The sequence below is a fragment of the Platalea leucorodia genome (assembly GCF_965183815.1).
Source record: "Platalea leucorodia genome assembly, chromosome: 4".
NCBI lineage: Eukaryota > Metazoa > Chordata > Aves > Pelecaniformes > Threskiornithidae > Platalea > Platalea leucorodia.
This window is the reverse complement of record NC_138826.1, coordinates 766,479-792,819: the sequence shown is the minus strand read 5'-3', so window position 1 is coordinate 792,819 and position 26,341 is coordinate 766,479. Positions and strand designations below refer to the sequence as shown.

At 49.8% G+C, this 26,341-nt stretch overlaps 1 long non-coding RNA gene across 3 annotated transcripts; it reads left to right on the top strand.

Annotated features, from left to right (window-relative positions):
• The first annotated feature begins 2,532 nt into the window (after nucleotides 1–2,532).
• On the top strand, nucleotides 2,533–25,361 carry LOC309590006. 3 transcript variants are annotated; one of them, XR_014228078.1, is made up of 6 exons: nucleotides 2,533–2,608; nucleotides 2,705–2,847; nucleotides 6,001–6,172; nucleotides 19,952–20,073; nucleotides 21,413–21,585; nucleotides 22,937–25,361. It is a non-coding gene; the product is annotated as an uncharacterized lncRNA (long non-coding RNA). The 3 variants fall into 3 exon arrangements; XR_014228079.1 differs by having other exon boundaries at nucleotides 21,413–21,590; XR_014228080.1 differs by lacking the exons at nucleotides 2,533–2,608; nucleotides 2,705–2,847; nucleotides 6,001–6,172 and adding an exon at nucleotides 8,624–18,084.
• Nucleotides 25,362–26,341: the final 980 nt, after the last annotated feature.

The following is a 26,341-nucleotide window of genomic DNA, read 5'->3' as shown; positions in this document are numbered from 1 at the left end:
TTGCAGTGTGCTTCTGCAGCCCTCATAGCCCTCTCTGGCTTGTGAATATGGGAGATAAAGACTTAATATAGGAGAAACGCCCTTTGCAACTACAAAAACCTTCTGGTGTGAATTCTATGTCTAAAGACATAGTTACAAGAGTAACTTTACACCAACAGTGATTGAAGGGATCAGTCTAAGCACACAGCTCTGAATGTTTCGGTGGCTTTGGCATTCCTGAAGAATAAAAGAAAGTTGCAGCATTATAGCGTTGTTTAATATAGTCACAGTGATAACAATCTTGTGTGAAGAATTCTTTTCAGAAATTATTTTCTGAGGTGACGTTGACTTGCGGCTGAGAGGCCTTTTCTCCTGCACGCCTACCTGTCAGGGCCGCCCTTTGTCCTTCTGCATTTACTGGTGCACTGAGCTCAGCCTTTCTTCTCGACGCCGGTGTTAATCTTGCATATATAGTATTCATTTTATTAAGTATTTTTTCTTATTCACAACTGAGCTTGTTCTGTGTTCCATCTTTTACTATAGGACCCATGTTAGCAGCATGTATCAGAGAAATGGCACCATCCTTTTTGCTTTGTACGACACCCCCATGGCATTTGGGGCAGGTTCCAGGTCAGGTTTTAGTGCCCCGGTACCCGGAGGATGACCGCCAGTGGGGCTGGGATGAGCGAGGACAGGAGGGGCCAGCGGTTTCCATTCCAGCCGTCCCACTGCGGTCATGCCCAAGGCCACTGGAGGGTGGGAGGAAAAGAATCCCAGGAGGCGCTGGAAGCAGAGGGTTGGTTGGTCCCAGCGATGTCACCCAGCACTGAAGACGTCGTTTCCAAACAGCATCCCTCCAAAACCCTTTCACTGGGTATCTCAGAGGAGAGCAAGGTGGGGGGAAGCTGCCGACGGCACAGGGCTCCCACCCCAGCTTTGTTGCTGGCCTCTTCCCCTGGAGCCTTGCCACACCAGCCCTCCCCATGGGGTGGTAACGCAGCCCAAAACAGACCCCACAGACAACCGAGGCCCTTTCCGTGGGTCAGACCTCCGTGGGTTGGCCATGCCGTGTCACTCCTCCCAGCCTGCGGAGCAGATCCCCAGCCGGCCCTGGGGAGCCCCTGGCCTCGGGGAGCCCCAAACCGGGGGAGCCCCAGCCATGGAGAGCTGGGCCAGCCCGGCTGCAGAGGGAGCTGCAGCTGGACATTGCACTGCATCCCCCTTTCGAGGACAAAATACCCACAGCCGGAGAGAGGAGAGTGCAGATGCCCTGAGGAAGAGCTGACTAGCTGGACATTAATTAAACCAATACCAAATCTAGGGAAATTAAATTATCTTTGACTGGTTAATGACATTGCAGAAAGTTGTCCAGTGAGAGAACTAAAATGTTGCTGTCGGTTTGTGCCACCGACCAGGGCAGCAAGGAGACAGATGTGAATACCAGTTTTTGTCTCAAACAGAAGAAAAGCCCCAAGTGGTTCCCAGAGTCCTGCAGGAAAGCGGCCGGCTGCGATGCCAGAGCCCCGCCATGGGGCCGAGAGGAGGGGACACCAGGGAGCCCCTCCTTGCCGACACCATCCAAATGGCGTGGCGGGAATGGGCCTTCCTCTTGCTCTGTGCCTTGGCTTTCTGCTTGAAGGAAATCTCTGGTGGAAGGATTTACACATGTCTACGTTAACATAAACAGAGAGTGGAAACGGAAGTTTATACTAAATGGAAAGAGTAGACAGTTTTCCAAATATGCTGTTTGCTGAGTCTTATCTAAATTAACCAGCCGCACTTGGCCATCCAAGAAAGGTCTGGGAGAGAGTGCTGTGTGGGCATGGGTTCACAGGACGTTGAGGAGTTCAGTGCTGCACTTAGATAAAACCGATTGAGATCAGAGTCATAAGAGATTAGATAAATAAACTGCTTTCCTGCTCTAGAGAGAGGCTGGACGTTCCAGTCATTAGGCTGAAGAGAAAAAAAAACAGCTAAAAAGGAATGCTGTGTCAGCCCTTTATCCATTTCTCATCCACGTTTAACAAGTAGCAGCGGCATTTCCAGACTATCAAGAATGTGTTTTCTGAGAAAGGTGATCTTAAAAGCCAATTATTGCGAGTATCAATTCCTTGTTCCTCAGATGGGGTGGACACCTCAGAGAACGGTGAGGCGCGTGGTTCATGGAGCACGTTGTTATTGCTGGTTTAAGTTAACGCTTAGGCCCAGCAGCGGGACCCCCGGCACTGGTGCGGGGGCTGGATCCCCGCCTCGCGAGGGGAGGCCCCCTCGGGGTCTGCAGTGGCGGGGCGAGGTACGGGGCGCTGCCGCACAGCCAGCCGGGGCCGCGGAGCCCCTCCGGCGCACGCTGTTGTTCTCGTATCTCGTAAGCCTCCTGTGACCTCATGGCTTGTGGTTTTCCTCCCTGTTCAGTATCGTAGTGGTGCTGCGAACACCGAGTCCTCAGCCAGTTACGCAGCCCAATGGGGGTTAAAAAAAATTTTGTTTATTTCACTTTCTTTTATTTGTTTCCAGGAAATTGAAAGACAGTTTTTATCAGAGAAAAATTTGTTTCCATGACCATCGAAGTTTCTGCCAGAGGCAAGTGCCGTATCTCTAGGAAGTGAAGTTCAGCCAGTCGCTCTTTTTGGTTTGTTTTTTCCCAGATCCATTGTACCAGTTTTCTAATCTTTTGATCCATTTCAACAGAATTTGATAGGGACTGAAGCATATTAACCACCTGCAGGTTTCACCGAGGAGGGGAGGCAGGAGGTCCCGCTGGGAGGAGCGCAGCCGGGAGGGACCCCAGGCGCCGGTGCGGCTGACACTGCTCCTGACGGACGGACGGACGGACAGCGGCTCAGCCCCAGCCTGCGCTCATCGGCCCAGGTTTGGTCCTAGGGTGAGGGGGACACCCTGCTCTAGATCAGCTTCTCATTTAGTGGTCTGCTGAAGGGCTTGGGATCAACAAGGTGATCGTTTGGACTCCCAAGTATTGCGGCCGAGCCACAGCCCAACAAGCAGAAAGTGAAGCACCAAACTATTTATGTTCCAGTTCCTACAACTATTTTTAATAGAGCTTCAGAGACCTGCTGCATTATCCTTCCTTTTTAGCGTCTGCTTCTTTTCTTAATCTCATCTCATTTTCCCTGCCCTTTCTTTATCTTTGGATCAATTTATACCATCCTTTTTATCATGGTCTAATCAGAACACACTTTATGATTTCAGATAAATGTAGTCATGGTAATTTTCCACTCCATTTAGGTCAAGTCAGGATGAAACAATTTTTTTAAATCTTATCTAGTAACCACCAGAAATGGCTCCTTGTTAAACTGTCTGTTCCCTTGCTTTTCTAACGTTATTAGATTTTAATGTCAAGTGTCAGCCTCCTTTTTGGGGTTTTTCAGGAAATTGGTTCTGTGCTGCAAGCCAACCTGTAAACCCTGGAAAGAAAGGCAGGGCGTCCCTTTTCTCTCCCGCAGCGTCCGCGGGAGGCGGCTGATGGAGCCCTTTCCCTCCCTCCAGTCCCGCCAGTGCAGCTTTGCTGTCATCCCTCTCAGGCCCCGGCGGCTGCGTGGCCTCGGCCGCACCGCCCGTGCGTGGCTCTTCAGCAGCCAAAATCGGCCGCCCCAGAGTGGGGCTCGCCAGGCGCCCGCGCGCGGGCAGCGGCTGAGGGTGGGCTTTGTCAACAGCGAGCACGCAGCAGATACCGTTGGAATCTGCACTAATCGGCACGGGTTTGGTACCGGCCCCACAACATCCCCTTCTGAGGTGGTCGTGTTTGGGATTTACCCGCTTGGGGATGCCTGGGAGGACGCTGTGGCGGGTTTGGGAGCAGCGGCAGAGGTCAGTGAGGAATCCCTGTGTCCGAGCCCTGTCCCAGCAGCACAAACCCGGGTTTTGGTGCCATCACAGCAGCGGCAGGGCTGCGGGCACGTCCTGTGACACTGCCCGGGGTTTCGCCCGCTTTCTGCAGCCGGCAGAAAACTGCCTCGCTTTTCTGATGCACTTTGAGCAGGACTTTCTTATCTTTGGGTGACACATGCTATCTGAGCTTCAATAATATTATCCATAATAATATCACTCAGATTCAAGCAGGCTAGCAGAATGTTAACAATCTTTTCATTTGATATCGCATGATTTCAAAAACATTTATGTGCCAAATTGTCATACTTCTCTGTTTTATCCTTTCTCTGAGGACGGTATGCATTCCGGCTTTGAAATGCAAATACCAGTCCCGGTGCTCTGGCTTCCCTCGCAAAGGTTAAGAATACATTTATCGTGCTGTTCCTGGCTGGTTGGAAAAGGGCAGGAGATGGGGACCGAGACAAGGGCTCTGGCACCGCGCAGGTCCCAGCTTGGCCACAGCAGGCTTCATAACCCTACAGGTTTATATTGGCCAGTTACATTTAGTTCATATTTTGTTTACATATGAGGGGTTGTTTTGATTGAGTATTGTAGCTATTGGCAAAGATATCTACAAGCCTTCTGAATGCGTGTGCAGTGAGGACAAAAGTGTTCAGGATAAACATTATTTTAAAACCTCAGAGTAATTAGTGTAGTTAAACATTTTAATTTTAAAATCGTAACATGGCCGCTGGCCGGTGTGCTCTGAGAATGGGCAGCGGAGCCCCAGCGACCCTCCGCAGAGGATGAGTTTGGTGGGGTTCGGCATTGGGTCCTTCGGTGCCGACGGGGTTGGGCGAGGGGTTGCTCCTGGCACCGGGGGGACCAGGCAAAGCTGGCCCCCACCCCAGCCTGGCGGTGTGCACAAGGGAAGGGGAAGGAGGCTCCATTTTCAGTGAGCAGCACTAAGACACCAGGGCGAGTCTGGAGGATGTACAGTGTGCTGCTGCAGGATCCAATAACTGGATGTGCCAAAAAAAAGGTCTCCGCTTCATCTGTGCCAGCTGGGCGTCTGGCTGCAAGCACCCTCTCCCCGTGCCTGCTGGAAGGACGCAGGCATTCCTTAGCCATAAACCTGTGTTTTCTTTTAGCAGCACGTACAGATTGTTTTCGACCTGCCTCCCCTCCGCCTCCCCGCAGCCTGGGCTGGCGCGTGCCCCGTGGACTGGCAGCGGTGTCTCCCACCCATATAAGCACACGGGAGGAGAGCGCGGGGGCTGACTCACTGCCGGTCCCAAGGGCAGCTGTCAGCAGCCGGGGTGCCAGCTTGGAGCAGAGCTGTCTCTGCTATCCCGACCAGACATGCAAAGCAAGGAGAGGAAAACAGGGAGAGAGGAGAGCTGAAGCAAGCATGCCTGTCTAGGGAAGGCATGTGAACATGTAACAGCCTGACCTTCACTGACCTTCAGCAGCCAGCACGGCTGAAAGGGGGGCATTTCAGAGAGGTGGGACGGCAGCCAGCCCAAACACAGATCTGGGCTAAAATTGCCCTGAATGCATGAGGTGCTGAAATTTTGAGATGGTGTCCAAAGGGCTCATCATATTCAGTCACATCGTCTCTCTTCTGTGAAGGGTGAATACATATGTGAACCTCTCTAGAATAAAATAAAATCTGTGCTTCCCAGTAGTCTGCAGAATTTAAATTCTGAGGATTACACTACGGATATTGCTGCTTAATAATTAAAGGTGGCAGCACAAACTAGTACCAAGAGTGCTAAAATCAAAGGGAAGCAAGGGAAATTACTTGGTGATGCTTTTATTGGGCTCTAACAGATGTCAAACCTCAGCATAAAAAGCTTAACCTGCGTAATTTCTACTTTCAAAATGAATCTGAAGTGGAAAAGAACAGACTGCCTAGGCATTTGTTTCATGTCTTTCACTGCGTTATCTAAGACACGTCAGGACACGTCAGTGCCCAAACCCCTCTTCTGGAGGAGCTGCCAGCCATTACAGAGTGAGGTGACACAAGCATGGCTCACGGTAACCCAGCATCAATTCAGCCAGGTCCTCAAAGACCATGCAAAGCTGCTTACAATTCACAACGCTGCCCCTTTTTTTAGTGTTTGTTTTAAAATGCCCTTTCACTTCTGCACTTTTAGACTGCTTTAAGGTTGTGACTTAATGTTTCTCTCCCAGGTGCTGACAGCCAAGGTGCGTGGCAGTGTGTGCTGGGCCATTAATTAGAGCACCGACACCTTACGTCTTGCAATAAGACCACAAATGACAAGACAGAAAAACTCCAAGTCAAGTCATGCCATCAACGCCTCAGCTGACACTGGATCGATACCCGGATCACAGGGCAATTCAGGTGGGAAGGGACCTCATGAGATGGGCAACCCAGCCTCCTGCTCCAAGTCGGGTCAGCTGTGGGGTATCTTTACCCATGCAGGTCTGGAAGCTGTCAAAGACGGAGACTGCACAACCCCTCTGAGCTGAGCAGCTCTGCTTGACTGTCCTCATGGGGAGAAAGTTCTTCTTTATAACCACTCTGAGCCTCCCTATTGTCGGTTTATGTCCGTGACCGCCCGTCCTGCCTTGTAAGACCAGGAGGAGCCTGGCTCTGGCTCTCTGTCTTTGCTGGCCCACGGCGTCGGGCAGGACCGGGCAGTGTCCCTGCGGTGGGGCCAGCTGCCTCGGGGCCCCAGTCCACGGTCGGGGCATGGCCAGCCCAGGAGCCAGAGCTGCCTCGTTGAGCACCGCTAAAAGCGTTCACGGATACTGTTTGGGGGGGGGGGGGAGGTAGGTTTTTCATTTTTGAGGCATTTGTGACTTACCCAGGGAAGGCAGGTGAGGTCTAAGAGGGCTGCTACATCCAGCTCTTGCCAAATTTTATGTCCCCCGCTTTTACAGAACAAGAGAATAACGCCTCATTTCCTTATGGGTTTTAGCTCCTCTTACCACACGGGTGCTATTGACACTTAATGTAGGAAATGTCCCGTGACAAACATTCCCATCAGGTCATGGTTACTGCAGAAGCAGCTCTATGGAAACACAACTATTGTAAGAACTGCTTTAATAAGTTTTGAGCAATTAGCTGTTTGTTTTGTTTTGTGCTTTAATGGGGGAGAGGGGAACTGTTTGTTTGGTTTTTTAAATATTTCTTCTAGGTACAAGTTAGGAAGTAAACAGTCTTTAAAGAAATGAAGTGAATGCTATCAAGAGTATGGTGCTCTAATTATAATTACATAACTCATATTTCAATTTGATGGGAATATTAAAAGGATTCCTGGGAGAGTTTTGAACAGTCTAAAAGTGCAACAGCATAAAACCCAATAAACCTTGCCTTCTTTTAGAGGACATTTCCTTAAAGGGCCAGGTTTAGCTGCCAGTGCTGCAGTCTTTGCCGAAGTGCAATTTCCTCAAACTCCCTAAAAGATAAACTAACTTTCACACTAGAATTTTCTCCCGTCCATGTGATGGAGTAATGATAGTTTTTACTGTTGTCAAGTCTGGAATCTAGAGGACTGTGCGAGTGGATGCAATGCATAAATATTTTCAGTGCATGCCTTATTTGTATAGAATACAAGATGTATTTATAGCCCTTATGAATACAAGATGGATGTGAGTCAAGAGAGAACTGTGTCTGAGCAGGCAGGAGCATTTGGTGATCTCCACGGCCGTTTCAGAGGGACTTTGGGGGGCAGGAACGTTACCAGGCTTCTCCCCATTTTAAGTCCTTGACCTGCTGGGCAGGTCAGGTTCCCACAGATAGTCCAGAACTGGGGAGAGCCAAACCCGCAAGAGAAACAGTTTTGTAAAACTGCCTCTCTCTAGAGCTGTGCTTGCATCGGTGGGGCCGAACATGTGCCCCTGTTATGTGGCTCATACCCAAGTACACAGCAAGCTGCTGCCAAGGACAGGAGGAGAGTGCCCCTGAACTTCTCCACAGGCATCCGAAAGGCTTGTGGCACTGCCTGGTGCAGCCCAGAGGCTGCATTTCCTCGGCCCCATGTCGGAGGAGGAGGGAACATTGCTCTTTGCACCTCTCCACCTTTACAGCAGCTGCAGCAGGAGCTGGGAAGCTGAGCCCCGGCCGCGGGTGGGAATGGGTGGGAAGTGCCCGCAGTGGTGCGGGAGGAATGGGAATCATCCAGCAGTTCCTTGTGCACCTGGACCAGGCACCCGGGGCCGCCTCGGGGTCAGGCGAGCAGAGGGAGAGGGAATTTATCTAGAGCAGGTGGAGGAGGAGGGTGGCCAGGCTGACCTGCAGCATCAGTACCACCATGCCTTGGGGCGTGAGGGTGGGGACGGGTCCCTGGCGCACCCCTGCCACTGCGGCCCCAACAGACTCCGCTCGCAGCAGAGCGGGCAGCACCACGCGAACGGGGGACGGAAAGGGCCTGAAACGCCCCACGGGCACGTCGGGTCCGGGTGCGCGGGGCTGGGCGGCAGTGGGCGGCGAGCGGCGGGGGGTCGGCTCTGCCCTGCACAGCAGCGCTGTCATGGGACGGGGAGCGCAGGGCTGCGGGGTGCGCAGCGTTGTATGGGGGGGGGAGAATCACTGCTTCTCACAGGGAGCAAATGCTAAAACAATAGCACCCCTCCATCTCGTGTCTCTCTGTTTACTCAGAAGCCTTAACCCGAAGTTTCCCAGCCTTTCTCCCCTCTGATTTCTAAATACAGCCTGTAGGAAATACTGCGTGTGCTCCCCGGGGGCCTGGAGGCAGGGAGGCAGGGAAGGAGGAGTGACAGGCCTCTGCGGCGGTGGCTCCGACCGCCTCGGCCCAGCGAGGGAGCTGCAGCCCCTCAGCCCCCCGGCCCCCTTGGCCCCCTCAGCCCCCTCGGCCCCTCAGGACCATCGGCCCCTTGGTCCCCTCAACTCTTTGGCCCCCTCAGGACCATCGGCCCCTCGGCCCCCTCAGCCAGCCTCCCACAGCCCACCTGGGCCTGGCCGGCCTGGCCCTGGCCCACACACCCCGACAGGGGAGGGCCGGCCTTAGCAGAGCGAGAAAGACAAAATATTGAAGCTGTTTCGTTCCCACTAGGAAGAAAAAAATGCCCTGAATATTTGGGCTACTGATTTCGTGACTTGGGTATTTTGTGGTTTAACTGTTTCATACCCTGAAGCACTTTCTGAAAGAAATTTATTTGGGAACCTTACTTTTCACAAATGAGGACTACTGGTATTAGTGCGGGATGAGACAAAGAAATCTGAGTAAATACCCTGACGTTCTTCACAGCTTCAAATTTCTTTTTAGTTTTTAGGTTTAACCGAATTTTCTGAGTTTCCAATCATCGGTTTAATGTAACTGCAACATACTGGGTTTTTCATCTTTATTTCTCCATGTATACTCAGTCTCGACTCAGTTGTAGTGACATTTCCTACCTGGGAATATAAAGTCAATTAAAAGTCATGCTCTGAGGGTTGTAAGCCTTCCCAGGAAAATGTTGTCACAAGCAAAATTACATATAATATTAAAGTTAGGGTATTGGTTCTATTACGATAAATTTTAAACAAAACTGGGCTCAGTTAATTGTATTGCATAATATAGTGTATTGTTTAGTATTATATTGAAAACTAGAGGATTAACTGAGAACTGAAAACCGTTCCTGAAATATGCACTTATTTATAAATGGATAGCACCAAATATAGGTACAGATTTAAGCGAATGAAAATGTTCCTGTGACATCACTATTTATATGAGCTAGTATTTATGAAGCCAGATTTTAGACCTGTTCCTAAACCCCGTTCGGCCACCCCTCTAACAGGGTGTTTAAGGCTGTGCTGTGCACGGTTCATGGCTCGCAGGCACAGCAGGGTGCCCGGTGAACGGCTGTGTGGCAGAGGCTTGGGTGCCGGGGCCGGGGGATCCTGCATGCGGCAGCTGAATTTATGAGTAAAGAATAGTCTAAGTGGCACGAAGAAAGCTCTCCCTAGCAAAATGCTACTATTTAGTAAATGTACTGACCTCATAATAAATGCTTTCTGGCTACAAAGCAAAGGCTCGCACAGCTTTCTGCAGTTGTGCCAAGCCATCTATGCAAATTCTTTTGTTCAAGTTTCCTCTGTTTTCTCTCCCGAGATTTTCCAGGCTTGTTCAGCCTATACTTAGCTCAAAAATGAGGAAAAAACTGACACTGGAACATTTGCCCCAAGGACGGGTAACTGTGAGTAAATATGTTGTTACCCGCGTGAGGAACACAACTGCAGCTGCACGGGGCTGGAGGAGCTCCCCAGCCAGCGGCGGAGGGGACATGGTCCCAGGCTGGTGCTCACGGTGGGAGAGGTGGCTCCTCCACGCAGCAGGGATGGCTCCAAGATCAAACCAGACTGAGCTGGCCTTTGTTAAGCAGGAGGTGATGTTCCTCCAGGCGCTTGGGGAAGCTGTTTTGAGCCCCGAGCCGGTCACTGGCCTGGCTGCAGTGACAGCAATAGTTGTGGCACTGGAGGAGTTTGGGGTGTTGTTGGGACACACCGCTCCCTCGCGCCAGGGCCACACGCCCTGGTGTCACGGCTTTGCTAATCATCGACCGCAACTGCTCCCCAGGCGAGGCACTGGTGACAGCACGTGCTGCTCGGACAGAATGGGGCTTCTCCCCTGCACCCTCCTGGGGCCCGTGGAGCCTTCCCCCAGTCCTGCCAGGACAAGAAAGCTGGAGCCATTGGTTAGCATGGAGGGGCAAATCCTGAGAGCTGAAGAGCACTTTCGCCTGAGAGAATGTGATTTAGATTAGATGATTATTTTTAGCTGGATCTAGTGGGAGTTGAAGAAGGAGAGTGTCTTCCAGGAGATGCAGAATACCACGCTATATCGGGCGCCAAAATAGGAGCAGATGCTTCCAATTACACTTAATTCACCTCAATTATAGAAAAAGTCAAAAAAATTTATAGTTACACTAAGAATATCTTTTTCTGAAGTTAAAAATATTCGGCACTGAAGACTGTCTGCGTTAAAGAGCAGTGACACTTGTGATACCAATCAGTTTTGGTGCAGTTTGTGACTCTTTGCAGACTGCTGCTGCTGCTGCTGCTGCTACCCTGGGGAGCTGGGTATGGTTTTGGAGGGGGTTTCACTTCACACTCCGTCTTTGGGGCAGTTTATCCTGTGCCTGTTTCCTGACATCAACAAGCTCTGTGGTGTATTAGTACGTCCAGGAAAAAGTATTTTGTTAGACTTCACATAGGAATACAGTCTGGTGCTAGACCTAAATCAGGCAATTTCACCAAGACACCACCAGATCACCCTGTCCAGGTAACCAGAGGCTGGGATTAATTTCTGTCTTACTAGAAATCATCATAAAGCTGAAATCGCCATAGGTCATAGCAAACAATAACAGTCTGTAATGCACTTGGAGAATGGAAGAGGTTTCAGAGTGGCATAGTGCCTATGTTTCACCCAACTATATTCTTCCCAGAGAAGAAGAGCCCTCCCAGCTCTCTGGTGGTGCCTCTCACGCCAGGCTGCAGCTCCCGGGGAGGCAGGAGGAACCGGGGAACAGGAGCTCATGTTTGCACTGCTAGGACTGGTTCTGCAGGGAAACAAAGGGCTCGGATGGCACTTTCTCAGCTGCCAAGTCATGAGTCATTATTTCCTTTGGCTTTCCTCTCTGACTAACTGTTTCCTTCAGTTACGCTACCCTATTTATCAGCTGGAGACAGACATCAAAGCACAGGGTTTCCACCCGCTCCTCTCTGGAGGGCTGGCAGCTCCCACTCAGGACACAGGGGTGCCTGTGCTCAGCTCCTCGCTCTGCTGCAGCCGGGGTCTGCCGGGCACGAGGGGGTCTGCATCCCAGCCCTGCGCCCCAGCAGCCCCCTTGCCCCCCGGGGCTCTTTTGGCTCTCCCGCGGTGCCAGCCCCACCGCCAGCACCCCCAGCAGCCAGGCTTACCCAGGCCTCCCTCCTTGTGCTGCAGGCTGGACAGGCTCTTGACATTTTGTTGGACTTAAGGGGGAGAAAAAGTCATTCAGTCAGTGCTGATTTCCTAATTCAGTGTAACCTTTTCACTTCCAAGCTAAGGACAGCTTGACATTTCCTCTGCATCCCAGGGAGAGGCTACAAAGCCTCTCAGCTTTGCTCCCGATGCCATTGCACATTTCTGGGACACATTGTGCTTCATCAAACATTTGAAAAACATTAAACTCATTTTTAAAGCCCTTATTCACTGGTTCACCCACTCGAGTTGCCATCATTGAAAATGTGCCCTGCGTGCAGCTCTGCTCTGCTCTGCCCGCTCTCCACTGTGCTCCCTGCCGTGTCCACGAGCCGGTGAAGCCGATTTTATCGCAAGGGAACCCAGAATGAATTCCCACTGTCTCTCCAGGCTGTCCCCTCATTGCCTTGGTGGTGAATTGTAAGCTCCCGGAGCACACACTGCCTTCACGTCTCTTACACCCCTCTGTCCCCTGAAATGGCACGTGAGCAGTGGCTGCGGGCAGTCCCACTGTCCCACCCGTGCGCTGGGTGTGGTGGGATCCCTGCGTCTCCAGTTTAGACTGCTACCTTACATCTCCTTTGGGTTTGGATGAACGAGCTGGCTGCACTGGCACTTCATATTTTTAGTTTTTTGTTTCTTGGAGTCCTTTGATGGGACTGAAACAAACACTACTGTCCCCAAAGACTTGATGTTACTCAAGTGCCAGAGGGACTAGTATACCAGGGAAAGAGGCACAGTTTGTAGGCACAAATCTTCAAAGATTTTTTAGTCATTTTCCAAGAAAAATATGAATGGATGATCATGCTGAGAAGATGCAGCGTGGCAGAAGACTTCCAAGTGCCTTGTGCCATACTTTCTTTCTGCAAACTAGGAACCAGCCAGTTTATTTTAGCTCTTCATGGTAAGAGCAATAATTGCTTCCAGTTCCAACACGCTTTCCCCTCTTCTCTTCTTGTATTTTTTCCCATTCTATATTGCCTGTTATGGCTGGCATAGCACATGATTTATGTCTTGTTGGCTGATTATGGGCCACAGGGATTCCTAAGAGGTCTGCGCTGGTTTTGGCTGGGGTAGAGTTAATTTTCTTCACAGTAGCTAGTATGGGGCTATGTTTTGGATTTGTGCTGGAAGCAGTGTTGATACCACAGGGATGTGTCAGCTCCTGCTGAGCAGTGCTTGCACAGAGTCAAGGCCTTTTCTGCCTCCCCCCGCCCCAGCAGCGAGCAGCCTGGGGGCACAGGGGGCTGGGAGGGGACACGGCCGGGACAGCTGCCCCCAGCGACCACAGGGCTATTCCAGACTGTATGTCGTCAGCATATGAAGCTGGGGGAAGGAGAAGGAAGGGAGGGACGTTCAGCGTGATGGCGTTTGTCTTCCTAAGTCCCCGTTACGCGTGATGGAGCCCTGCTTTCCTGGGGATGGCTGAGCACCCGCCTGCCGACGGGAAGGAATGAAAACGCTGTGCTTTGCTTTGCTTGCATGCGCGGCTTTTGCTTTACCTATTAAACTGTCTTTACCTCAACCCATGAGTTTCCTCACTTTTACCCTTCCGATCGTCTCCCCCATCCCACCGGGGGGGAGCGAGAGAGCAGCTGGCTGGGGCTGAGCTGCCGGCTGGGGTTAAACCACGACAAGGTCACAAGCCAAGAGCTGCTCCGAAGTGGTGATGCTGTAGCCATGCTCCATGCTTATTATACAGACCACCAAAACTTCTTTCAAGTCATAAATAATCCCTGACAGAGTTGAAGCACGTAGCTGTAGTGTTTATGCCATGTGCAGGACAAAATTGGTCTTACTTTGCCAATACCATTGCTGAATTGTAAACTCCATGAATGCAGTATTTCTGATCTTGTACCAGGTTCCTGAAAGCCAAATACACCGTCTCCAGGATCCTGAGAAACCTCGGAGTTAAAGATTGAAAAAAAAATCCTCCAACTTAGAGCTTTTCTCTAAAACATCAGCATTAACCTTTCTAGGATAGGGAACAGAGAAGATATGTATTACCCTTGGAGAGAGCACCAAAAGGAGGTCAAGTCCACTTACATATCACTGTGCAAGCTCTACGGGAGAAGGGGAAGGAAAAGCTGGCTTTCAGACATGGAAAAATATCAATCTTAGCTACCTTTTAATAACTTTCAGTGCATCCATCGCTCTGCTGTCTGAGCACCCCCCAGTGACTTAACACATGACCGGTAGCTGCTCTTTGTGTTTCCTTCCCTATTGCTCTTCTCAGAGGGAAATATTATTTATCAAGGCAGAGAAGCCTTTGAAAATAACGTCTTGGATGAATTAGGTTTCCTCTCTATGCTTGATTTATTGTCCCTAGATAACGTAACGGGAACAAGCTCTTGCCAGCCTCTCTCATGTACTCTTAAGTATTGACAGTGCTTAAAGGGATTGTGTGAATGTTAAAAGCATGCCTCCATCTGAAAATTTTGCAGGTAGCTTTGCTCCAAAAAGCAAAAGTATTTTTTGCCTTGAATGAAATTAGCATGAGAGAGATTAAAGGGCTATATCTCTTTCACTGTTTTGACATCCCTTTGTGTTCCAGAATCAGCTTGTGTCTTGTTCCCGATGGATTAAATGGATCTTTTGCCCAGCAATCATGCAGGGAGGGGGGGAGAAAAGAAAAAAAGGCGCCCAAACCCTACAGTTTGCAGAGAAACTTAGTGAGCTGCATTGTTCCTCAAACGGACTGGAGTTGTTTCTCTTTTAATAACCATTTCTCAAGCTGACAGCAGCTCTTAAAAGTAGTTTTGGATTAAAAAGGAAGGAAGACATCCCAGGACTTCATGTTTCTAATTATGCTCCCAGAGAGCCTTCAAATGACTTTCATGAATTTATACCCAAAGCAGCCAATTCTCTTGCTGCTCACACTGTTTTTATTCTGATACAAATCTATTCACTTTAATGGGGCTATTACTGTTTTTAACAGGCTTACATAAGAGGAGAATGAGATCTAGTAGGTGGTCTCTATCTCACATCTTTTCCTTGGTTTCAAACAGCTCCTGGAAGAAGAAAACCAAATGAGGTAAAATGAGGCCAAAATGTCACACGTTGGAAAAAAGGTAGCAGATGCCCATCCACTGTTTACTCTTCATTCCCCAACTGAGACCCAGGCGTCGTGGGCGCTGAGCCTTCAGAGGTCCGCCGGCTGCCGGCGGGTCCGAGGTGCACCTCTGCAGGTCCCGGCGTCAGCAGCCCTTCATCAGCTGCCTGCGAAGGGGAACAGGGGACCACAGGGGCCAGGCAAGGCTGGGAGCCCAGCACCGCTGAGGGAACCCAGGGGAGCTAAAACTGCATCGTTTGGGACAAAAGGTTGTTCCTAAAGAGCTGTCTGTATTTACAGTGAGGGGAATTGTGTCCTTACAGCAACTTTTCTTTTGAATGCTGTATTTAGAAAAAGGCACTTTGTGCTTAACCGTGTCCAACTCTTACCCATGACTGTACCTCTCCGTGGTACTCACCAGTAACATGGTAAGTGCAGTTAGTCCACGTTGAAGGCTCATGCCACAGCTACTAACCGACCACTCAGCCTGTGAATACAGTGTCTTGTAGACTTTTTACACGAAGTCAAGTGTTGGATATTATTCTCAGATTAACTTTCATCCGCTAGGCTGCTTGGAAAAAGGAAAAACAGGATCATGAAAATATTTTTCATCTGGTTATCTATCTTCTGACAGCTACTGAAAAAGAAAAATACAGCTGTTTCTTTAAAAATGAAACCAATTCCAACTACAAGAAGGGCAGTAAGCAATAATGTTTCATAAAAGAATTGAAATACATCTCTGCAAATAAACTCATGGTGAGATGTCTCTTCTGATAGCTTCTTGAGAGAGGGGAGGAGTAAGGAAGTATTCGCTGAAAATAACCTGCATCTTGCCTTGGAGTTATCCATTTCTTGTTCTTCCCAGTTGCCTGCTTTCATGTCCCAGAGCAGAGGGAAGGAAAGAGCGGTGCCTGCCATCCGTGCTCCCGCCTGCTCCCCTTCCAGGCAGCCTCCCCACCTGAGCTCTGGGAGCCATCAGAGCGGGAGTGAGCTAGTCTGCTGCCCACCTTCTCCTCCGGATACGTTGTGAGCCAGTGTTGTGCACAGCTCCTACTTCAGAGGATGAATAAACTTTTTAAAGCCATTTACAAGGTTTTATATTTGTTAATTTTATTGCTGCTGTAGTATTTGAAGTAGTCTGCGGTGGAAACTCCTGTTGGCAGGGAGCTGCTTTTGCACTCGCACCTCACCAAACAACTATGCTTAGCATTTATTGCATGGTTTTGGCCAGACTGTATTTGTGAATAGGGATCGCACACTTTGTTTCAGGCCTTGTCTTACTGACAACGGGATTCCCAGTTGCTATGCCTGCTTCTAGGCAAAAGCTCTGTATAAACCTGCTCCATAGCGAGAGAGACAGAGGAAGAAAAAGTTAACTCTTTAGAGGACTTGGAACTCAGTAAGAGATATGTTTTCATTTTGGCATGTTCCCCTGTTCTCTATCAATAGATCTATATGGAAAGTCTCAATAGGAAGCGTTGTACCCGGCACGCACTGTATGCCTGAGCAGGAGCTGGCATGGGATGGTAATGCTCGACTCTCATACTCCCTTGCTAAAATGCAAATATATTGCGGCGACATTCAGGTTGGGTTCCGTTCAGCTGCTGAAGGAGCCCAGAAATCACATTGCAAAGGGATACGCTGCTCACCGGTACTACTGCTATGGCCAGTGTCATCCCGCAAGGTCCAGGAGGCTTCCCCACTCGGTGGGAGACGTGGTGCAGACTGATGTGGCAAAGAAGGAGTTAATCTGGGTGCTAATTAAGGAGCAGCTGTAAGGCACCCAGCTGCAGAGGGTGCCTGAGGAGACTGTCAGCAGAGATTGCTTAAATGAGTGTGGGAGAGAGGGAGAAGGAAAAGGACAAGAAAACCAGGCAGAAGCAGAGCAGGCAGGAGAGCTGGAGCTGGAGCTGGGGTCCCTGGGTGAGGGGCGCATCAGGCATGTGAAGCACCAGGGAAATGCTGGGTGAACTGGGAGAGCTGGGAGGGGACCAAAGCTGGTGCCACCTCCTGCAGCCAGTGGCTGACGTGCTCCTGGGTGGGCTGAGGACATACCCAGGCTGTAGTGCTCTTGGTCTGGTTTTCAGTGAACCCGGAGGAATGTTCCTGACTTATGACGAGGTAAGCCTCCGCTCTTCTGCACTGACCGCCCGCGTGCGTGCTCACCTCAGAGCAAACAAGGGGCGACTCAGCACTGGTGTGGAAGTGGCGTGCCCACGCTAATCCCCAGGGAAGAGCACGCACCCAGGTGTTGAGGAGCAGTGGAAACACTCGGGGGTCACGTCTCTCTACTTCGCACCACCTTGAGAGCCCTTGCGCCTTGTTGGGCCTGGGTGCGGAGGGAGGTCAGCTCAACGGCTTTGACTTCCCTCTCACCAGCCTGCGAGAGGAACGTTTGCATCAGCGTCTGACTGCTCAGATGTTGCCTTTAACGTGCAAAACCATGAGGCAAAGGGTGACTTTTCCTTGCTGTCTAAGTTATGCTCTTCATGCAGAGTGACAAAAGAGAAGTAGGAGGGAGGTAAAGCAGTGCTAAAATTGGTTAGACAGCTGCGGGCCATGGAAACCTCACAGCGTGCCTGAAGAGCAAATTATCACGCAGCCCTGGAAGGCGGTGATGCCGCCTTGCTCCTCCTCATCCTCACGAGCGCGAGCAAGCCGTGGGACGGAGACGACGCGAGTGTCAGAGGCACGCAGCAGTGGTGCCAAGGGACAAGGGAGCAACAGGGATCGCAGTCTCCAGATGGCTGGGTTTGTGCTGCCCACGGCCCCCAGCAGCCCCAAGGCTGCCGCCCGAGCGCCAGAGCCGCCGGGGGACGAACCAAGTCACCCAGAGGTTTGTTTCTACTGCCAACAACAGCAAAAGCCTCCATAACTCCTGACAAACAGTGGTCCTAGTCCAAATTAAATAATTTCACATCAATTTTGAGGGGTTTTTAATGCTGGCCTGAGTTTGTATATTTGTCAGTGAAACACAAGGGGGAAAAAAACCATTATTTTTTTTTTTTTTTTTTAAATAATGTTTCAATCTTTTCACTCACCTTAAGATAGGAAACCAGCATGGACAAGGGCCAGCGCCCTGCCCAGCCACCAGCAGACGGGTGCACGGCTGGGCTTTGCTGACCTCCAGCTGCACAGGAGCATCACCCTCGAGGTGAGACCCTGGGCCCGGCTGGGTCAGCGGCTGTTGGCACGGAGACCTCGGCGTTTGCTGGTGTTCCCTGTCCTGCTGGGCGGTGGCACCCGCCACAGCACGGCTCCTCGCAGCCAGGGGCTTCACCCCACAGCACAGAGGTAAGCAGAGCCATCTCTGTCAGCCTGCAAGTCTGGTGCTATTAACAGCTCAATTTTTGTATCACTCTGAGGATAAGAATTACTCAGCTTTTAAAGCTTGAGATGGCATGAAATTAACTCTGCTCTTACACAGCTTTTTTACAGAGTGAAAATGCATTACTTCAGTCTTAGCAACAGTGTGAAATACAGTAATCTGAGAAAATTCTCTGGTTTGTAACTACCAGCCAGTCACGGGTTTTGGTCTGTAAAAAGCGCACTACGTAAAACGTCAGATAAATATGTTTCTGTTTTTGTGCCACAGAGATAAGTGATGCTTTCAAATATACCTTTAAAAAACAAACAAGCAAACCACAAAACAAGGGTACTAGCATCTTGGTGTAGTGATACCGTGGAGCAATTGCACCTGGTCCCTGGGTGGGGAACGCCGCGGCCCTGGCACACCGTGGCAAGTGCAAAAGCAGCGTTTGCTGAGGGAATGCAGCATTTTCCAAAAATGTCACTCCATGCAGGCACCCCAAAAGGCTGTGGGGTCCGTGCCTCAGACTGCTGCCTTTCAGTTGCAAAGCAATACATTATGCACAGCAAGCAGTGCACACTGTCATTTTTTGTGGCCATGCTGCTACGGACGTGAGCTGTAGAATATTGCTCTGTAGTATTTCCCTGCGCAGTCTCTGCAGCGGGGCTGCTGCCATCAACGCTCTGGCTTGGAGCTCCAGGCAAAACTCAGTATGATTTTGCAGAAAGCAAGCACTCCCAGCCTTTCAAAGCACACACTGAATACGGTAACCTTCCCTTCCGATAGCAAGCAAATTGTTCTAATGGCTCGTCAGATCATTTCAGAAGCAAATATCCGCGGCGGTTTTGCAGAAATGTGATGTAAATGCACCAGAAGTGAAATCTATGACAAACTAACTTCTCACTCTGGAACATTAATAGATAAATACTTCAGCTAAAATTCAAGCCCAAATTGCTGGCAGGGGCAAAACCCACGGCATTATGCTTGATAGATGAAGATGCTGCGAGCACTTCAGGAGTAGCTGATCTGCCTCAAGACACCATAAATGGCAATGATGAAGCTCCGCTGCCTGCCGCGGCGATGCAATAGAAATCCCGCAGCTCCTGCAGGCCCGGGGTCTGCAGCCGCGCCCGGCTCTGCCCTGCCGCGGCGCGGGCGTTCCCGAGGCGGCTGCGCCTCGGCTGGCGCAGGCGGCAGCTCTTGCACGGGCAGGAGAGGCCCTGCTGGTACACCCCGCCGGCCGTGCTACCCAGAGGAATCCACGGCCGAGGAAAGCCACGATCACGCAAACACGGGTGTGCGGGCACAGGGCAGCCTGCAATGCAGTGGTGCTAGCAACCTTATAGATTATTACATGTGAAGCAAATATTCAGCGTTTGGGTTGGCTCCAGAATTCTCTCCAATGAAGCATGGTGGGCCATTGAGATCAACTGGTATTGTTTCTGCTCTCTGACGAGGGAGTTTTTCTTTGGCTAGAAAATCTAAAATATTAAATAGAAAATTTAATTTACACAGGACTCCTGGCTGTGCACAAATGTTAACCTTTGCATGCGTATGCAGGTATGGAGTGAATAAAACACTCACCATGCAAGACTTGGCTGGTATGAATGTTTGCAAATAGGGAATAATAAAGAAAAAACATGCCGTCTAATGAAACAACCATTCAGGATTACAACAAGTATTTGTGAATGCTGGTTGAAGCAATCTCTTGTCTCCACTATGGCTTCAATAAACAGTTAATCTTTGGCACACTGTTAAGCTATATATAAAATGGTACAATTAAACATGGACACTTCATTGACATTTGCTGTCAGGATCGCTGTAATTCTCTTTTTTTTTTTTTTTTTAAAGGGATCCTTGCTGCGCTGCTGAGGTTTCCCACACGAGCTAGCAAGCAGGCCAGGTCTGTAATCTTGTTGGGAGGAGTTTTTTGGGGCCAGAACAGCAGCTGCAATCAACCAGGAATCGTTCTGGTGGGTGTCCTTCAAAGCGTGTTGCACGGTGCCACGGACGGGGTGGATCCCCAGCACGGGGAAACCTCCTAATCACGGCCCGTCAACGTGGCTTGGCGCTGCCCTGCCGTTTGCCTGCTTCACAGGGTGTAACGCACGCAAGCTCCTTGCCGTGCGCGCCCGTCCTCTGCTTCGTCCTCTGCCGCGCGTTGGGCTCAGCGTCTCTCGGAGCCTCGCTTCCTCGTGGCTGCCCAGCCCCCGTGCTATTAACAGGATTTAGCTAATTAGCTGCAAGCAGTGCTGTTCTCCCTCAGCAATGTAAAGGGTTTACTATTTTTATCTGACTCTGGATGTTTTTGGTTCCTAGGGGATTAAGGTCATAGGGCACATATTTATTCAGACGCTGGAATTCTTACATCGTTTTTCCATGACTTGGTTCGGAAGGAGGAGCCTGAGCCTTTCAACTCCCTCTTCTTCTCCTCTGGCTGCGCCCCGGGCGCCTGCTCGCCCTCCCTCCCTCCCTGCCCAGCTTCTCTGAAATCAGCATGCTCTTTACTTTCACCAGCGGTACAGAGACATGCTAACCAAACATCTTCTTTTTAAACACAAGTGGTGTCCGAGGGAGTGAAGGAGCCATGTAGCCACTTCATACAGTGCACTCTTGTTTATCTGCAAGCAGGAGAGTTTATTCTAACGCGTTTTTGAGCCTATTACTTCCATATGTTGCTTGAAAACTAGGATGCTGCCTTACAGGACAATTTTATTTTCCTTCAGAAAAATTCTGCGTGGGTACAATGCTAAAAAACCCTCCACAACCTGAACTTATTATTTCTTATGGTATTTCAGTAATTCCAATACTTTGAGAATGCCTGAAAACATTCCCAATACAAACGCGCCTCTGGGTAACTGAATCATACTACATACGATGCCTTTAAGCTGGACTGCTGAAAAAGAAATAAGTTTTCATCAGTAGTTTTAAAAACAGGGGAATCAAGGCATCTTTTTAAGAGTTGCCACTATATGGCCACTAATATTTCAGGACTGATTCCCTGTTGGTGCTTCACTGCAGTTAGTGAGGGAATTAACTGCTGTCATTTTATTTGTTTTCTGGTGGAAAAAATACACGTTATGAGGCATTTTCTTCTTGTGTGCAGTGTTTTAACATCCATATGGGATATGATAGCACCCAAGTGAGCAAGACTCCGCTTTATAAATGTACCTCCTGCCGAAAGACAATGAGACTTGTGATGAGCCTTAGATCCTGTAGGAATTTCTTCAAGAGTCTCAAGCTGGTCCTTCTCAAGCTTTGCCTTCTGCTCTTAATTTAAAGCTTTACACATATTCCCATCTATTTTGCCAGAGGAGCATAGCCACTGATCACGATCTTCACCGCACGTGCATTCATCTGCTGGATGTGTGGGCTCTAAGCAGTGGAGGGCCTTGCAAGAAGAATGGAGATCCTGAGCTTGGCTTGACAGTAGCTTCCCAAAGACCGCGGAGCGTGCCGGCTGGGGCCGTGCTCCTGCCGCCCAGGTGAGGTATGCCACAGAATCCCTCTCCAGCTGAAATTCCGTGCAGGCTGATGGCTCCCTGCTCAGATATGTCACGTTGCTGTAGCTCAGGTGGGAAGCAGCCGTGTGTACAATGGTGGATATCAATTTGTCCGCGGCAGAAGCAGCAGGGGCTGCGAAGCAGGGGTGGCTCTTACCCTGCTGAGTCATGGTCTGTGGGAACCTAGTGAAGAGCCGGGCGGAGCTCCGGGCTGCATCGACCGGCTGTTGCGCAGACCTGGAGACACCAAAGGGTTGAGAATGTTTTCAAAGTGGTTTCCCTTCCCTCGCTCCCCTCCGCTCTCGGCACGGCTGCCTTACGCAGGGCTGGGCTGCCACCTCTCCCCTTCCCTGAGCGGGTGCTGCCCGTGCATGGGCGCGCAGTGGCGGCGGCGACGTGGGGAACGTGGGAAGGGCGAGCGCTGAGCCGTGTGCGTGGGTTTGGGAGTCCGCCGAGGCGGATGGGAGACTGCGCTGGTCTCTGCTGCGGGGCGGGCAGGGAGGTGCTGGGGTTGCCCTGTGCAGAAGCCCCTCGGAGAAGGCCCCTCGGGTGGGCCAGCGGCTGCAGCCGCAGCAGGCGGGGAAGCGTCCTCTGGCCGTTCCACAATGCTCTCGCAATGACTTTGGCAGCTCCAAAAACAGGGATTACCCCAGAGTCGGTGATTCACCGACAGCGCGTTAGATGTTAGCGTTTAGTTTCTTTTGTAACACAACTTTGGCTGAGAATCTGAAACCTCACCAAGTTATGGTTTAGTCCTGATTTTCTGTTCATGCTAAACTCATCTTCAGTGGTGAAGCAATTTATAAATTATGACGCTTTTCCTCCCATCTTCCCACGTAGTAAAGCACACAGGTCAATGATCTTTAAAGCCTGTGTCGGTTCTGAGTCTTCTTTCTGTATCTCGTCCACGCTGTAAAATATGCCACAAAATAAAAATGCTTGGGCAAAGAAGGCAGAGAAATATGGTACACATTTAACAATAAAATTTCTATATAGAATTCCATAGTGTATTCAATCTATTTAATGAGTTTTCTAGATTAAGCTGAAGTCTAGGGAATTTTTATTATAATGCCATATCCCATAAAAATATCTATGGTCCTGTGAGAACAGACACCATATTAATCTATTTCTTTAACGTTAGGTGATTAGGTAATAGACTTTTTGCAGCAACGATATTGACACTATTACTCCTTGTGTAATTCAGTTAAAACAAAGTTCTGTTCCTCAACACCTTCTCCGTCCCAGCCCCATGACATGGTGCAAACAGGGTGTAAATGCAAGTAGCTGTGTAGTCTATGTGGTATATACTAAATACAATCCCCATTTTGAACAGATGGCGTATGACAGATGGACAGATGGACAGATGACATATATTCTTATACTGACCCATGGGCAGCTCACGACGGGATGGAGAAGACCAGCTTGCACTTTGCCAGCCCGCTTCGGTCATGGGCCCAGGCTTTGTGGCTCTCTCCAGCTTTCCCTTCTGCAGGAGCTGTGGGGAAGCACGTCCCGGGACCCGGCCTCCTTCGGGCCGGTCTCGAAACGCACGGAGGATGCACAGCCTGCCGCTGTGTCCTTACCACGACGTCCCACCGCTGTGCTTTACCACACAGTGTTTGAGGTTTGCTTAACAGATTTGAGGAAAACCAATTTTCTAGAAAAATCTGGGTGCAGAAAAAGAACAGGATTTCTTATGCTGGGGTACCTGATAGTTTGTCTCAGGCAGTGAAGGGTTAGGAGCCCTATGGAGCCAGCAGAATTGGCCTAATCACACGGACACACACCCAAATTACATCATATTCCTTGTTTAAAAGAAATCAAATTCTGAGAAACATTAAGTGGCTTAAATTATAAATGAATAGATTCCCTAAGTGAAATCCGTGTATGAACTGTTTGCTTATGAAACCGGGAAAGCTGCAATTACCTTGTACATGGCCCACTGTGAAAATACCTTGAGAAGGGGCTGAGGCAGCCCCACAGATCCCTTACAGACCTGCTTCTGCTGCCAGCAGCAGCCAAACCGTGTCCCCGGTACCCCCCCAGTGCCCGCAGGGGCACGATCCCCCGTGTTCCCCCGGGGGGCTCGCGGGAAGCGGCCGGACCCTCCCAGGGTGGTGGGACCCCTCTGCGGCACCAGCCCGCCCGGCAGCTCCCGCCTCGGCTGCTCGGCTGTGGTGCCCGGCGGCATCGCCCGGCGCGCCCCGCTTTCTGCGGCTCAGCAACACGGTCAGCCCCGGCAGAGCGCGGCCGCCCAGGGCACGCCCTGCGCCTCCAAGGCCGCCTGCGTCTGCTCGGGTTTTACCATCAGGGTAGAATTTATTTAAAAATAAAAATAAAAAAATCCTGACAGTCCTTCGCAGACATCCAAAACCAATTCAATAATTTAAAATGACCAGAGGATGGGTAATCCTTCTTATGATGAAAATTGCTGGCCTTCTGAGATGAGGTTTTTAAAAATTTTCATTAGGAAATCGCTTAGCATAAGTCGTTAATTCTCTTAGTGTGCCACCACAGAGCTCACGGGTCCCCCGTGGTTTTCTGTTTTTTCTTTGTTTTTAGGGAAATGTTTGTTCTGCCAGGCATAAATTGACAATACAATAAATATAACTTTTCAAAAGCAATATATGCAATTGCATATGTTGCAATACCTATTTTATGGGTATATTCATGCTCAACAAGCTGTGCTTTCTCCTCTTACTTTTTTCCACACTGATCCCATGCTGCTGTGGTCTTTCGGGTTTTCTGTTACCATTGTATGTGAAAATAAAGGATTGATAGCACAGAGCAGGGTTGGGTGTTTCTTAGCATCCCCTAAACCACTCTTTGTCTGCTGTTTCAGCAGAACCAGCTGAAAGTTCTCAACTTTTCTTTTTAATCTACACAAGAGCTGGAAGAAATGGTATAGTTCACAAATTGTCTCCAAGTTTGTTATTGTACTCTGGGAGATAGTTATGCAGAAGAGTAATCAGTGGTTAGCTATTTATATCCTGCGTTGTCTAATCTGTTCCATATATTTATAAAACTTTCCATACCGTACCTTCATATATGTTTCTAAAACCTTGTAACAATAGAGACTAAACATTAGCAATGAGAAAACAAACCTAGATCATCACCAGCAGAGTGGCATAAACCGAACTGTAATTAATTTTGAGTGATCTCAACAGAGTGAACGAAAGGCGAGCCTGAGCCGCCCCGCGTGCGCTGCGGGAGAGCGCGGGGCGGGAGCGCGCAGCAGCTGCCCGGGCATCGGCGGTGCCGGCGGCTGCTCCAGCCCTGCGCCCTTCACCGCCTGCAAGTTCTCGGTCTCCTGAAGCGAGTGTAGCTGCTGTACTCGAGCTGTCGCAAGGTAAAGGTGTTTGGCTCTGGAAAGCCATATGTCCTTACTCTTATACTACGATGATGATGATGGTCTTCAAGTAGTTTTTCACTTTTCTATCAACAAAAGATCTCAGAGACAGAACATTTGTTTCACATACTGCCTTAGAGAGGACAGGGGAAAAAGCCAAAGGTTTTCCTCCTTAGCCTAAGGACCGAGAGTCCAACAGCTGAGATGCTGTATTCAGCAGCGCTGCGGTCCCAGCCCGCCCCAGCCCGTCCGTGGTTCTGTCGGTGCTAAGCGGCGGATGGACAAAGGCAGATTCAGTCCGTGAGCAGTACGTCGAGGGCACATTTCTTTGCCCTGAACATCAATGACTCGTTAGTTTTCTCGAGTCTGAGGAGGTTCAGACCTGGGACATCTGAAGCAAACCCAGGTGAGCCAGAAGAGCATTGCACATTGATTTACCAACGTTCTCCGCGCTGAAGCGAAGCCCTGGTATGACCACATCGTGAGCCCGATGGCTCCTGGTGACGCCAATCCCGCCTGGGCCTGCTGCAGGACCCCCGGCGCACACCGTTGTCCCTGCAGTCCTGGCAGGAAAGCGGAGTTCGGAGCACTCAGGATAATGGAAAACCACTATGGCAGCTGCCGCATTTATTGCTGTATTGGAATAAATTACCACTCAAGCCATATCCCAACTGAATAAATAAATGGTGTTTCAGCTTTCCAATGCCACAGGCCCAACCTTTCCCAGTTCCTGTTGTTCAGAACGTGGCTTCCTGCCCCGGAGTGCAAACAATGCTGGGAATGGCGTCCGTGATTTCCCGGGGCACTCTCCTCCTACCTGACACCGCTTTCAAAGGGTCAAGACCATGCGATAAACAGTTGTTATGCCCTTCTCCAGGAATAGCTGCATGTCATTTGTAGATGAAATACCCTGAAACATAGAGTCTATACAATGTTTTAGGAGTTCTCAAGAAGTGTCTGCAAGGTATGACTGTTTATAAGCTACAAAAGTAAATATTTGGATGGCCTTTAGCACTGGAATAGCTGACCAGATGGATCTATCTGGAGCTAAATCCTCATAAGGGAAAGAACTATGGGAAGAGAATAAACATGAGAAATGCAAAGAGGTAGAAGACTGTACAAAAAAATCTTTTACTCTGCAAAAACGTTAGAAGTTGCAAACGCAATGTGGGGGAAGGACAGTTGTTTAGCTTCTACAATAATACTTAGTTTGGCTTAAGTTTAAAAAGGAAAAAATTCTCTGCTAAGCTTTATTTGGTGAGTGACAAACACTAAAAGAACAAACTTAAAAATCTGCAGGTTAGGTTACACCTCAATTATTATAGGAATTCAGTTAAGTTTCATTTGCAAATGTGCGTGATAGAACACTACAGAGTCAGAGACTAAGAA